Consider the following 16,633-nt stretch of genomic DNA (forward strand, 5'->3'; position numbering starts at 1 on the left):
TATTTACTAATTTTTATCACTCCATTTTTTTTGTAACTGAAAAATAGCCAATTTATTTAAAATTATGATAATATGTTTTTTAATAGAAATTAATTTACTTTACTTTCGTTAAGATGACACTATCCTGAATAATGTGGACAAGACAATATATATTAAGAGAAAAAATGTATCTTTAACGATGCAAAAGATTTATACATTATTAGTTTATCATTCACCATTCATTTTTAATCATCATTGATTCTTACAAAAACAATATAAATGAATGGTGAATGATGTACTGACTTTGTATAATTTTTTACACTCACAATACATATATATTACCTTCATATATTAATGGCTATAAAAAAGTATTTGTTACCTGGAATCAAGGTGCATAAAAGTATTTAATGCATGGCATGCAAATTGACAAATTTTGAACAAGGCGCATAGAAGCAAACATCATTGGTCTATCTTGGACGAATGGGGATCACCTGTCTCAAAATCAGTGTGTCCCCATGTCTCAAGCCAACATGATTTTTTCAAATAATGCACATATGTTACTTTAAGTTTTTAAATTTTTCTTTTTTAATGAAATGTCAATTTTTTATTGGCCGGGACAGGAAAATAGGACAGAAATAGGGACAGGTGATCTGTGTCCATCTTGGACATATGTGTTTAATGTGAAATTCTTATTGTTTTCCTCATTGGAAAGGACAAGATAACCAATAATTTGACCAATATACATCATCATTCAGCAGCCCCAACATGAATGTACTACTTTTAAGATACACCAAGATAACGAAAGGACAAAAACAATGCAAGATGTTTACCTACTACTCCACTAAACTCATTGCTTTAGTGAGGAACCATCACTCAACATTATAAAACATTAACAATGTTAATAATAACTATGTTTCCCTCTTCATTTTAATCGTTGTCATATGTTGGTCAACTTAATAAATTTTGGTCAATAGGCACGGTTATTATAGGGCTAAATAGTAAAAAAATAATGGATAATGATGATTTGTCAATGAGAGAATAATTTATGTATTAATCATTACTAATTCAGTTAATAATGCACTATTTATGTATTAATCACTATTGATTTAGGGATACATCTTTTGATTGATCATAACTCTAAAATTATCCTAGAGATAGATGAATGAAAATATGAATAAATATCATTGTCATCATTGACAAAGTCTATGGACTCATAATGTCATATAATACTCCTCTTTTCTTAGTTTCTTTGAACTTTGTTTGCGATAACTTTAAGAAAAAATGGTATATCTGCTTATAAATTATAAGAAAAAATTCAATTAACATGGGTCTTCAAGTGGTACTACCTTAATAATTTTATAATAGTTTCTATTTTTTTTTTAGAAAAAAGATAATATTTTTACAAAATTACCCATACAATTTTTTACAAAATGACCATCCTTGTTTTCATCTTTTTTTATCTTTGTTGGTGTAGCAGAAGTGATTGTTGTACAGCATTGACCACAAAAAATAAAATAAAGTGCATAAAATAAATAGAAGAGAAAAAACAAGAGAATTTGGTAACGAGGTTCGGTCAATTGTGTCTACGTCCCTGTGAGCACTAAGCGACTACCAATATATTATTAGAGAATAAAGATTACAAGTCATAGCACGCCCATGGACCTAAGTGCTCATGAAGTGTTTATATTTAGTGCTTATATATGATGCACATTACAATAAGGGACTTAAGTTCAATACATAATATTGATATTCTATTTTATTCTAATGTTAGGCAATGTGAGAGTTCATATAATAACATATTTCAAATATCCTAACAATCTTAGTTTGTACAAACTTTTCTTACAGAGAGTCAATCTATGTTGTTTGTGGAGTAAATTCTTCCTCCTATGAACTTAGTTTTTTCTCTTTGTATCTTTGTGTTTAGTTATCATGATAATGTGTAGCTAAATCTCTTCCATGTTGGTGTCACATATAATATGATTTTGATGTATACACTTTGATTCAAATTAATTTTACTATTTTTTATTAGATGTTTACATGCTTAATGTTTACTTTAAAATTAATCCCCTTTTTGTATGATTTTGTGAATGTAAATATGTGGAGAAATCCTCATTGTAATTATGACTTTATCAACTCATCATATTGATATAATTGTCAGACATGGATTTATATCAATTAGTCACAGTACATGTTGTTGTTTTGATTACTAGACATAGAGTTAATTCAATAACTAAATAACTCTCAAATTTGTTAACATTGTTGCTAGACATAGAGACATACTAAATCATATATCTTCACCATATTATTGTAGTTACAAGACATATAGATATTTTAATGAGTAAACTTACTAGACATGGATCTTTACTTTATGAGCTATTAAAATGACTAAGACGTTAACATTTAGTACCATTAACGTCTCTTGTTGTAAAAGAATCATAGCTAGATAAATTAGTATTGATGAATCAAATGTATTGATGGTGATCACTAAAGTTCGATCACAACATCTTTATTCCAAATAGTTTAATCAATTAGTTAATCAAATAAATAAATCAAAACCATTTTTAAAACCAACTTAAAATAGAAATTTGTAGTTGAAAGACTAGTATCAAGCAAGTCTTTATGGATTCAACAATCTCTAAATATTTATTCCTATTTTTTTTCTGTTTTTTCCATTTCTATCCCTGAATTTTTTGAGATGTTGTATTCATTCTTTTAATATTTTCCTTTCCCTTTATGAAAAATGTAACAAAAATTTCTATTGTTTACTTGAATATGAAAGACCACAATTATTTTGAAACTACCAACTCGATCTGCCATTGATAGAATTGGTTTAGTTCATGGCTCCATAGGATGAAATTGAACTAGTGTAAATGGTCACAACAACAATCATAGATCATAGACCAGACTACTTTAGATTTTCAAGAGGTAAGAATTGAATCTAGTTTCCTCCTCAATAATAAATAGCCCCACTTAAGACTAGTATAAGTTGGTGTGAAAACATGTTAGGTCGTCTATGAGAGATATATTATATACTTTATGATATATCAAATTAGGTTAAGTTTTTTATACAAAGAGATCAGGCTCAAGTTCTTTAAAAAGTCTATTTAATTTAATAAATCAAACTTTAAGTCATCTAAATGAGCTATTCAACGTAACTAAATGGCATATTTAATTATATTACACACTAATATTTATATTATATTATTTCAAGTAACGAATATAATTATATGTGAAATTTTAATTCAAAAAATATATCTAAAATATAATTAAATTTTTAGTCTTAAACATGTCCATTTAAAGTAGACTATTAAAATAAATGATAAACATTAAAACCACAAAATTTCACTTTCTCAAAGTGAAAATATGTAAGCCTCCACCATCCATATAATATCTAAATGTTTAGATGACTATCTTGGAGGGTTACCCAAGTTGTTGATCATATTCGTCGCCTACTTTAAGAGGATCGATAAGTGGACTTTCATCATACGCAATATGTTTGTTGACTCTATGTCCAACTACCATTGTTCTAGTTGTTGTTTTGTTTTCCGATATAACAAAAACAACTAAATAGGGCCCCACTTGATGATGTAACTACCATTATTGAGTAATTTATACTTTCCTATTTTAGTTAATATTTTTAATTTATACAAAAAGATCATATATTTTAAGTAACCACCAATACATTGGTTATAAGTTAAAACCATTCTTCTAAATTTGACATTCTAATTAAGAGAAAAAATTATAATATAAGATACAACCAATACAAAAAATTATAATATAAAGTACATATAATACAAAAAGATATTTTGATTCTTCAAAATGAAATATATAAAGATTGAATTCTTAGTACATCAAATAAGAATATGTTGTGAATGACATGAAATGTGTGACAACGTGCTAGTAGAAATAAAGGTAATACATTTTCAAAACTAAAGCATTCAAATATAAAATAATTAATTATTAGTAAAAAACCAATTTTATAAAATTAAATTAATAAAAACTCAATTTTACAAGATATATTTTGGGAGTGTGGATTCTCTTTGGCATATAGGTATGCAATATATTTTATTTCAAAAGAGATACATATGTGACACACTATAATGATGAACTAATAAGATTTAAATTAAAAAGTGCATTTGTGAATAGAAAAATTTATTAGACCTCTTATTAGAGAAGAACCCATATATTATACACACAATTATTTTTTATTGTAATATATATACACTATCTATATAAAAATTTATGTATAATCAATATATTATTTATCATTTATTTGTATTTGTATTACTTATATAAGAGTCAATAATTATTAAATATAAATAATGGTATAAAAAATCATTTTTTGTACTCATTTTGATTTCATAGGTGATAATTAAAGACTGTTATGTATTATTGGACTATAAAGCCCAATAAACAAAACCCGGTCCAATTCCAAGCCAATGCACAAGCCTGAGTCACTGTAAAAGCAGCAATCACAAGCAATTAGGGTTTCATTTTCAGAAAAAGTTTGGTGAATCTGCTTCTACACCTTCTGCGATTCCTTCTTCTCGGTGTTCAAAATGGTAACGTAGAATCTCAATTCAGTTTCTGTTATCTTACTTAGAACTTATTATTCATTCTAACATTGTTAATTTTGAATTTGAATTTTTGTGTAGCCTTCTCACAAGACCTTCAGGATCAAGAAGAAACTTGCAAAGAAGATAAGGCAGAATAGGCCTATCCCTTATTGGATCCGTATGAGAACCGACAACACTATCAGGTTTTCTTAACTTTAATATCTCTTCCTAGAAATTTCAGATTACTGTGTAGCACATAGTACTATGTTTTAATCTAGGTTTTAAATTAAGATTTTAAATTGTCGTACGAAACCACAATTATAGCTGTGATGTCGTTGTCACTGTTTTAAACTGCGGTCATGATTGTGGTTAAAGTGGTTGCGATCATTCTGACTATTGCGATGTGGATTGTGTCCATTGTAGTGTGAATATTTTGTGATCAAAGAAGTATTTTTGAATTTGTTGCAAGTCCGACGTGACAGCCTTATTGTTATTTGGTGTCAAACCGTAATTGTGGTGTGATGTGGTTATGATGTTCACCGATGTGGTCTGCAATTTGAAAACTTAATTGTTATTCGGTGTCGAACCGTAATTTCCTACATTTTTTGGTAATATTGTGATTTTGGTGGTCTAAGTGGATCTTTGATAACCTTGTTGTTAACAAGATTGTTTGGAAACTTGTATGGGATCTCTTTGCAGATAACTCCTTTAAAAATAAATATATTGTTGTCTTACCAATTTTTTGTAATCTGTGATCAGGTACAATGCTAAACGTAGGCATTGGCGCCGCACCAAGCTTGGATTTTAAGATGGTGGGTCATGCCATTCAGATTTCAAGTTTTTTTTATTTGTTTTGTAGAATGTTATGAAAGATGGAAAGGTTGTAGCTTTGATCATGTGTTTACATCGAGGGATCATTGTAGAGCTTTTCTATAACTTGTTGTTTTGCTGTTGATTTGGAATTGTGATAGTGATTTTGACTTGATGCTGTTGTGTTGGTATTTCATTTTACTTTCTGATTCCTCTTAGAGTTTGTATTAGCTTACTTTACATTCAAAATAGCTTATTATCAGAAGTTATGTGGAAAATTTAAGCTGTTATTTCACTAGAAATAATATTTTTCATACAAACTTTTAAAGTTGAAGACTAAATTGTTGATTTGTGAGAGATAGCATTGTATGCTTGATGCTATATGGCTGAACATCAAATATAGGCAATGGTAAAAAAGTGTCATTTTGTTTACCAATTTCCAACCTTTTTATTAGGACTTATACTATGATTTGGATTAGCTCTTTTGAAGCAATAGGATTAACATGTTTCAGAGTGCTAATAGGGACCTTAAAATGCATGTGTAGTATGGTATACAGCAATTGTGATAAGAACTGTAGAAAATGAAGTTTCTATCTTATCACTACAAATGGTAACATATTTAGACGCAAATCATGTCCTAATTAAGATGATTAGAGATTAAAGTACTAATTTTTTCTTAATTTTAATTATATATTGATACTCTATCATTGTTAAGATAGAAACACAACCACTCACTTGTGTTGCAAAAATAACTACTCATTTGTGGCATCAATAATGGAGGCCTATATTTCACATATAAGCACTTAACAAATTTACTAACGACATAAGTGAAAACAATTCAACAATTTATTTTTTCAAAAATAAACCTAAAAAATTAATTAAAGATATTACATGCACTAGACAATGAGGCCCAGCTCAAGCATGCTATGTGTACAAACAAGGAACATATCTTTTTTTGGTCGGAAAAACACCAAACTAAGCAAGTAGGTCACTATAGAGGGCTTGAAGGCATGCCTATTAACATGCTATTTTGGAGAAATTAAGGCAAAATAATAATAATAGGAAGATAGAAATTGGTGCAATGTCCATTTTCCTTTATTTTTTCTACCTCTCATTGAGATCTAATCAATCTATCTCTATAACTAATAAGGAAGAATCCAATTGACACAGCCTTAGTGATAAGTGAATCATCATCATATGAAGAAGATGTGAGTGTCACTTGTTGGGGTAGACAATCATACATTAATTTTATACCTAAAGAGTGAGGAGATACCCCTGATTATACAAAAAAAAAAAAAAAAAGATGCAATAAAGAGAACAAAGTATTTGAATATTTTGGTTGGGTTTATCACCTTGGTGTTAATTCCTTTGGTCATGATTATTGTCATCTATGATTTCTTTTCATTAGGGGCAAATCACAAATGTGTTGCTATGTACAAACGTGACCCCTGGCATTGTAAGTTTCAAAATCCTTCATTTTACTTGAGCCTTTTTGTATTTGTAACTTAATCTTAAATAGTTCAGAGTTGACATCACTAGCATACAAATGCAACCATACGTCCATGATGTGAATAATTTAAAGTTACAGTGTAAAAATTTATATACAGTCAGTGCATCATTCACGGATCCACCATTCATTTGAATTACTTTTATTTAAAAGTCAATCATGATTGAAAGTGACTAATAGATAATGCATTGACACTGTAAAAAGACTCTTATACTATTACTGCATACATTTTTTTTCTCATTATGGAATTGATGAAACAAGACCATCCTGCAAATAGACAAATACCCTGATCTATGTTGTTTGAACATAATTTCCACATTCAAAGAGGGAAACAACTACCACCACTTTAGCTTCTTCTACATATCAACATATCCCATAGAATGTTGAAGTTAAACCATTCTTACTTTCAAGTTTCAAGAATTGTACATATTGCAAGAAATTAGTTAAACCAACCACAAGTAGAACTATGTGCAATAACATACATAAAATATGGTTGGAGTTCCATTCATACATAGATATGTTAGCAGACTTATTCAGTCCTCCAATCCATATCCATGATTTGAGCTTGATATTATCTATGTTGTCCTCCATAATGACACCCTTGTTATTAAAATTTAAACCATTCCTACTTATCCAGAATGTCCAAATTCCAGCCATCCAAATTAAAGAAAAAACATTTCTCAAGCTCTTACCTTTAACCAAAGGGAGTGTTGTAGTAAATGAGTCTTCCCACTTGATGGTCAAACTGATTCAACCCCCAGCCACAGGTAGACATGCTGCCACACTATACAGGAGAAGTTACAAGAGAAAATGTTGATATTTGGAGAAATATGAGAATGGAGAAGAAGAGCTTGAGAAATATACATCTGAATTGCATTGCTTATGAGAAGAAAGGGAACAACCCTTTATACACCACTAGTTGCTAAATATAGAAAGTCCTAACAGAAAATAACAACCAAAACCAAACAGAAATAGGTAACTGGGCCTAACTGATAACTGTAAATGGGCCCAAGCAGAAATAGTGGAAAAAGACTAAGTTAACTAACTTCAAGGCAAATTGCAACAAAATAAAAGAAGAAGAACTAAAACACCAAGGCTTCACCAATGCTTCCATCAAAGCTTCTAACGCCCCCCCTCAAGTTGAGCGATGTACATCTAAAAGACCCAACTTGGAGAGGAATCGACTGAAAGATGTTGAATGCAGAGGTTTAGTGAATATACCAGCAAGTTGTTGAGAAGAGGATATAGGCAGTAAGTGAATGAGCCCCGTTATGATTTTCTCACGAACCACATGATAATCTATCTCTATGTGTTTGGTTCGTTCATGAAAAACGGGATTGTGAGCAAAGTAGATAGCATATCGATTATCACAGTAAACGGAACTTGGAGAAGGAATGAATATATGCTAATCATCAAATAGGTACTACAACCACTAGATTTCACAAGCTAAGTTGCCCAAAGCTCTATACTCAGCCTCAGAGGATGAACAACTGACTGTATTTTGCTTCTTTGTTTTCCATGAGATGAGTGAGTCTCCAAGGAAAACACAAAAACCAGTTAATGATTTTCTGGTATCAAGACAGCAGGCCCAATCCGAGTCTGCAAAGCTAGTGAGTTTGAGACAAGACTGAGAGGAGAAGAAAAGTCATTGAGAGGGAGAGGACTTGAGATAATGAAGCACTCACACAACAACCTTATAGTGAGTATCCATTGGTTGTGCCATGAAAAGGCTTAACTGTTGGACAACATAAGAAACATCTGGCCTTGTGACGATGAGATATAACAGTTTGCCTACAAGTCTTCTATAACAAGAAGGGTCAGAGAAGGGTGATCCTTGATGAAGTTGAAGCTTAACTGAATGATCAAAAGGAATCTTGGTTGGTTTAGACCCAAGGCATTGTTCATATCCAACTGTTCTAAGTACCAAGATTTGGTAGTGGCAATGGCCAAAACCATTCTGACTGTGGTAATTTTAACCACATGGGAGAAGGTGTCAAAATAGTCAATTCCCTCCATTTGTGTATAACACTTTACTACAAGTCTGGCCTTGTACCTTTCCAAGGATCCATCAGCATGAAATTTTGTTTTGTACACCCATTTAGAGCCAATGGTGTGTTTGTCTGGGGGTAGAGGAACTAGGGACCATGTGTCATTAAAAGCAAGGGCTTGAAACTCTTTGTTCATTGTTTCTTGTCAACAAGGTAATTTAGAGGCTTGTATATGATGAAGGTTCTTTGTGAGAGGTAATGGAAAGATAGAAGCTCTTATAAGAAGTATAACAATTAGTATAAGAGAGAAAAAAAAACAGGGGATGAGAGGTACCTGAAGATGAATTGGTCAGATTTGGTGAAGATGCAAGAAGGTTTAGGTGATAATCTTGAATGTGAGATGGTAATATTTAGGCCTGAGAGATTGCCTAAGAGGGATATGTTTTGTTTTGCATCAGGGATTGGGACAGGATTGGAATCTGTAGTGGATTGAATATGTGTATGTATGTCATTGTCTAATGTATAGGTGTCCAGAAGGGGGGAATTGGCTGAGGGGATAGGTGTAATGGTGGAGGTAATGTAGTCATTTTGGTCAGGAATGGTTTGGAAGGGAAAATTAGTTTCATAAAAGAGGACATCTTTAGAGATAAAAATGGTATGATATTTGAGATCATATAGAATATGTCCTTTTGTACCATCTTTATATCCAAGAAAAACAATCTTTTTAGCTCTTAGATCAAACTTAGTTCTATGTGATGTAATGGTATTATAGCATAGGCTAAACATCCAAATACCTTAAGGTGTGATATGAGAGGTGATGCAGAGAACAAACATTCAAAGGGAGTTTTGTTTTTGAGTAAAGGGGTGGGTAGTCTGTTTATAAGATGTATGGCATGCTGAATATCAAAATTCCACAACTTTTGGGGCAGATGGGATTGGAAAGAAAGGTCACGGGCCACATTCAAGATGTGTTGGTGTTTTCTCTCAACAATTCCATTTTGTTGAGGGGTCTGAACACAAGTTCTTTGGTGACTGATTCCCTTGGAATTAAGGAAATCATGCATCAAGAACTCAACACCATTGTCACATCTTAGGCACTTAAGTTTGGCGTGGAACCGAGTTTCAATATAGGCTAGAAAATTTATGAGATGAGATCTAGTTGCAGCCTTTGAACTCATGAACATGAGAGGGAGATGGCATGGTAGTATTGATAGTAGAGTGTGCAACATGATTTGTGCTGGATTTGTTTTGGCTCAACAATTCTAGAATTCCTTGTATTTGTTCCTCATTGAAATTTTTTACAATGCCTTGATCATTCCTGTGACATTGGTTAGAGGAGCAATGGTCATTTCTCTGATCATCCAAGGGCAGGCTCGTTGTGTGACTTACCAATTTTCCAGTTCGATTAGATTGGTATCCTAGGGGTACCTATGCTTGAGGAAGCATGTTTATATGGTGTGATTCGATCTGTCATAATAAGTACAATATTTGTTACCTTGCCATCTCCCAATGCCACCAAACCTTCCATTTCTTCCTCTGATATTAGATCCACCTCTTCCCCTAGAGTTATAAGAGTCATTATTGTTTCTTGACTGATAATCATTATTGTTTCTTGGCTGATAGTCTTGTTGAGATGAAGAATTGACAACAAGTGCCTTGAACTCTAGTTCCAAGGAAGGAATCTCAGGACCATTAAGTTGTCTTTCCTGTTGTATCAGCATGGAAAAAGCCTTGCTGATGGTGGGAAGAAGATCATTGAGCATAATCTGAGATCTCACATGAGCATATTGTTCATTCAAACCCTTCAAGAAACGTATTACATAGTCTTGCTCCCTATATGTCCTCACTGCCTCAATTGATCCACAAGGACAGATTATTCCACATTTTGTCCCAGAAGGGAAGATTACTTCACACTTACAACCTTTGATTGGTCTGAAATTCTCGATTTCTTCCCACAAAGTCTTTAATTGGCTAAAGAATTCAGATATGCTACGTTGCCTTGATTGAGATGGTAAAACTCTTATTGCAATTCTTCAATTGTAAACATATCTGTCTATGCAAAACTTTCATTTAGATCTTTCCATACACTAGCAATATTATCCATCCACAATATTGACTTGACAATTGATTCATCAATAGAGTGCTAAATCCATGACAATATCATCAAATTACATATTTTCTAAGGACCATATGTTGAATCTTTGAGAGATGGTCGAGGAGTGCTCCCATCAATTAACTGGAGCTTATTCTTTGAGTCCAAAGCAAGTGTCATTGCCATCACCCATGAAGGGTAATTCTTTCCATTGAGCAGAGGGGTAACAAGAATTAGAGGAGGATTTTTGCTTCGATGTAGAAAATAAGGGTTGTTGTGTTGATCTGTTTGGTTGCTCTGATTCGCCATGGTTTAGGGAGAGAGGATAAGAATTTGTATTTATGAGTAAGGGAGAAAGAAATAAGGAAGAGGAAGGAGATTAAGAGAGGAAGAGAGACAAATCAGAGTTGAAGCTTTGATACCATCTTGATATTTGGAGAAATATGAAAATGGAGAAGAAGAGCTTAAGAAATATACATCTGAATTGCATTGCTTATGAGAAAAAAAGGGAATAACCTTTTATACACCACTAGTTGCTAAAAACAGAAAGTCTTAACAGAAAATAACAACCAGAACTAAACTAACTACTATTTTAGGTAACTAGACCTAACTAATAACTATAACTGGGCCCAAGTAGAAATAGTAGAAAAAGACTAAGTTAACTAAGTACAAGGCAAATTGCTACATAATAAAAGAAGAACTAAAACACCAAGGCTTCACCAATGCTTCCATCAAAGCTTCTAACAAAAAACAAATGGTTCACGGATTCTTGTCGATCTTCATACCAGATACACTTCAAGTTACTTCCAAAAAGATCCACATCGCTTTTGATTAAATTTAATTGGGATTTTATCCAATGTTATCCTCCAAGCAAGTGTTAGAACCTTCAAAGGTGCGAAGGACTTCCAAATCATTCTAAAAGGTTTTCGATCTTCCCCGCCCATGGCATCATGTTGCCAAATAAACTAGTACGTTGATTGAACTGTGTATATATTTGAAATATCATAGGTCCACCTCCACTGATCTTCTGTGTCCTCCATAATTGTGGCATGAGTTATAAGTTTAAACATCTTCACTATCCCAAGTTTCTCCCATTAGAAAGGTTCTCTCCTCCATGTTATGTTCCATTTCCATGTAAAAACTTATACTTAATTCTACATGTTGCCTTTTTGGTTCCATACCTTTTCTATAAACTTTTGATAATTCTATAGTTTTTTTTGGTTTAAAAGTCGGTTCTAAATTATAATAACTTATTAGAAATACCAAAATATCAATCTTAGCTTGGTATGCTTTCTCATTTTTTTTCTTCAATTATGTGGTATGTCATATATATATGGTTGTGTTTTACCTCTTTCATGTCTTCTGCTATATTTTGTTCTATGTGTGGTTGCCATATGTATGTTTTAGATCATTTAATTAGGTAACTATTCTAATTAAGTGCTTAGCCTCAGTATTATGTAACTATTTTCCTCTTTTCAAGCTCAGTGGGCTTTCAAATAAGAGATCATGTTGCCATATTTTTCTTCAATTTTATTTTTAATAATAAGAGCGTTCATTAATAGAAAATAGAAATTTTTTTTAAAAAAAGGTAAGAAATATTGCTAAAGCAATCAAGAAAACTAAATTATGTTGGACTTGGAAGAAAATCCATAATTACATATTAGTTGTTGATTGTCTTTTAGACAAACTTTAACATGACATCCGAGTTAGAACTTTAGTTCTTTCCCATTGTCCTGACTCCTGAGAACATGTCCTCTCAAGTACTGAATGAAGATTGTGTCATGTGTCATTGACAAAAATTTAACGGTATAGATTTTAAATTATTTTTAAATACATTTTTTTATAAATTGTCAAGCCCACTTTTTACCTCACACTCTAGTCCAGACCCTTGCCATGGGGTCAAAAAATATGATTAGTCATGGGTCAAAAGTAACCATTAAAACTAACACCATTAATTGAAGAATGCACATCTCAACATTATCATTGAAGTTTTGTGCTATATTGTGCTAGTTGATCTTTTACTTGAGCTTTAGTTTTCCTATAACTTTTCTTCCATTGTTATAGACTTATAGTTTTCTTGTGAGTAAAATTTTGATAGCGATTTCCTGTATTATGCAGATAGATGTGGATATCGAATCATCCTATGTAGCTAGGAGTGTGGTTTGGCCTTGTTTTAGGATATGTCATAAACCTAGTCGTTGATCTTGCAATTTTGATAGAGGTGTTGTACCTTTCTGGTGGTAATATTTTTGAAAAGGGTATCCTCATATGGTATCATATATATTGGAGAACAAAACTACCACATTTAACACATGTTCACTTGTTTTACAACATGTATTTATTAGTTTGTTAGCTAGTTAATTAACTAGTTAGTTTACACTATAAATAAGGCTTTTCATGCCTTGATCAATTCAATTTGAAATATCCACAAATTTCATTTTACGTTTTCGCAACATTTTCGCAATATGGTATCAGAGCCTTTAGGCTTTGGCCACCGTTGCACATTTTACAATAATTATTATCTTTACTTCTATGATTCAACAATGAATCATCGTCAACAATTCAAGATGTGAAAGTGGAAAGAAGCTGCACATTTGAAGAAGCTGAAGGGATACCAAGAGTTGTGTTTTCATTGTAAGTGGAAAGGAGAGAAAAACTCTTATTGAATGGTTTTCCTCATGTGAAATGTTGGGAACGATTGTTGAGCATGATTATTTTGCTAAGACTAATCAGAAACCAGGATGAGAGCTTGTTTTTTGTGCCTGATTTTGATGGAAACCGATTGCAGAGCCAATAATGAAATTATACATTGAGGAAACATAATGGCTCATGCTTCAACAACAACAAGAAGATCAAACAACAACAACAAGATTTACAAGATCAACAACAACAACAAGATCAACAAGATCAACAACAACAAGATCAACAAGATCAATAACAATAAGATCAACAACAACAAGATCAACAAGAAGAAGATCAACAAGATCAACAACAACAACAACAAGATCAACAAGATCAAGTGATTGAGAAATTCTAATCATGTTAGGATCGAGATTTCGATCTATTATATTGTCATGACATCAAATTGAATTATCAAGTTGGAGTCAATTGAAATTTACCCTCCATCTTGAGGGGGGCTATTGGAGAACAAAACTACCACATTTTACACATTTTACATATTTAACACATGTTGAATTATTTTACAACATGTGTTTATTAGTTTGTTAGCTAGTTAGTTTACACTATAAATAAGGCTTTTCTTGCCTTGATCAATTCAATGAGAAATATCTCACAAATTTCATTTTTCGTTTTTGCAACAAATCTTGGATGAAGCCTTCAGAATTATCCTATGTAGCTAGGAGTGTGGTTTGGCCTTGTTCTAGGATATGTCATAAACCTAGTCGTTGATCTTGCAATTTTGATAGAGGTGTTGTAACTTTCTGGTGGTAATATTTTTGAAAAAGGTATCCTCATATAGTATCATATATCTTTCCATGTTCCCTTGGTATAGAGTAGAGATAGTCTATCATTATATGGAATGTGCAATTATGCACATCTATGGTGTATTTGGTTGGATTGGAGATGGGTGCTTCTTTTTCCAAGGTTCAAGGTGTCTCATTCCAAATACATTGATTACTGGGTGGGTAGGATTGTATATTTGTTCTTGCTTCTGTTTGGTGCCATGGTCATGGTTTTTCGAAGGAAATTTCTAATAATACCATTACCGATAAAAAAAAGGAACCTTTTTCCTACATGACCCGAATCGACTAACCATATGTTTTCATTGTTCAACTCTTTGACAACATGAAAAAACCAAAAGCTCTGCCCCCCTTGACATACGTTAAGGTTTGCTTGTCTTGTTATATGAAGGTAATATGTTGAAATCCTCGAATAATAGAGTAAGACTATGTACATATATCTTCACCAAACTCACTAGGTCAAAACCTAGTGCACTAGGTCGCTCTATTAGAGATGTAAAAGTTCAGTTCAGTTTAATTTTTGGTACATTTCAATGACCGAACGAACACAAACACATGGTTCGGTTCCGCCCACTTAACCGTAAATTTAACTATAGGAACCAGACCGAATCACTCTTGAATAGTTCAGTTTGGTTCCATGGTTTTTCCTATTATTTTTTTATAAAGAAACTTGTATCAAGTGAAAGTTCAAAATATATTACAAGATATATTATTTGTTCATAAAAGAAAAAATATTACTACTATTATTATAAAAAATTACGAATCATATATAGATGAGTAACAAAATTAAAAATCATGATTCTTTGTTAGTAACATATATAATAATTATGCAATTTATGTGAGAGAAAAAGAATTATCATATATATAATAATACAATTCATAATTAATAACATATATAACAAATAATAAAATATATAATAGTTACATATATAACCTTACAATTTATAATTAGTAACACATATAACAATATATGATATATGTTAGTTTCAAACTCATTACCATAAAAGTTGGAAGATATGTCCCAAATCATCAAGACACTTGGAAACAATTTAGTAAGCAATAACATATATAATAATAACAATTTAGTAACATATATAAGGCTAAAATTAACACAAGATTGACAATTTAAACCACAAAATTGGTTAAAGAATTTAAACAACAATAAAACATCATTCCCTAGTATCTATTTCTTTAATATGTGATTTGGTTCCAACGGTTCTTAAATTTCTAAAACTATAAACCAACCGAATATAAATGGTTCCTTAAAAAAATAATCGAAATAAATCACTAAACCTAACCATATTTTGTGGTTTGGTTCAATCGGTTACGCGGTTTAAACCGAAATCGTTTACGCCCCTCGATTTTGATGGATCATTTGTTGCACAACTTAGGAAGAGAGAAAAAAAATGTTTCTCCCTCTTCCAAATTAGTTCGAGTAGTCCCTATGTTTTTTATGGTCAAAACATAAAAAACTTTCTTTTATGTCCAATTTGAAAATTATGGTCATGAAACCAAAATTCTAATCTCAGGAGTCGACTCCCATATTAAAATAGTACTTTCGCTAATTCTATATACCAAATTATATTCTCAATTTATCTTTCTACAAAAGGGAAACTATTTTTTTATTATTGTGTGCGATAAGAGTTTATTTAGTCCTATACAATAGAGAAATCAAAATTATGTAATTCTGAGTGGAAAATTGATTAAGTGTTTGATTTTTATTAAAGAATTTTTTAATTAATTGAAGGATAATTAATTTTATTAACTATACAATTAAAATCATTTATAAGAAATTATTTAATTAATTGAAAGAAAATTAATGACATAAATACTGCATTGGTTGTTAATCGATTTCCCACTCCCAAAACTAAAAATAAAATACGACATGAGTTGTGACTATACTACTAAATGTCTAAATTTATTTTTTAATAAAGTTTAAAGGAAATATTTTAATTAATCGAAAGAAAATTAATTAATAACAAATAGACTATATTCACCATTAGTCGACTTCAGAGTATAAAAAAGATTTAACATATAACTACTTTTATAATTTTGATACATTGACACTTTTCATGGTTTGAATAACTCCACCCTAATGCTTGAATTTGCATAGAACATATCTATTTTACCTTGAAATACCAGATACATTGACACTTTTCCTCATACCAATTATATCTTGACCTAATATAAATTATTAATCTTAATTCCAACTAACTTTATGG

At 31.4% G+C, this 16,633-nt stretch overlaps 1 long non-coding RNA gene across 1 annotated transcript; it reads left to right on the top strand.

Moving 5' to 3' along the window:
* LOC109326176 lies at window positions 4,434-5,562 on the top strand. The gene is made up of 3 exons (XR_002105219.1): window positions 4,434-4,541; window positions 4,635-4,738; window positions 5,295-5,562. It is a non-coding gene; the product is annotated as an uncharacterized LOC109326176 (long non-coding RNA).

The sequence above is a fragment of the Lupinus angustifolius genome, chromosome LG14 (genome assembly GCF_001865875.1).
Source record: "Lupinus angustifolius cultivar Tanjil chromosome LG14, LupAngTanjil_v1.0, whole genome shotgun sequence".
In the NCBI taxonomy this organism is placed as follows: Eukaryota; Viridiplantae; Streptophyta; class Magnoliopsida; order Fabales; family Fabaceae; genus Lupinus; species Lupinus angustifolius.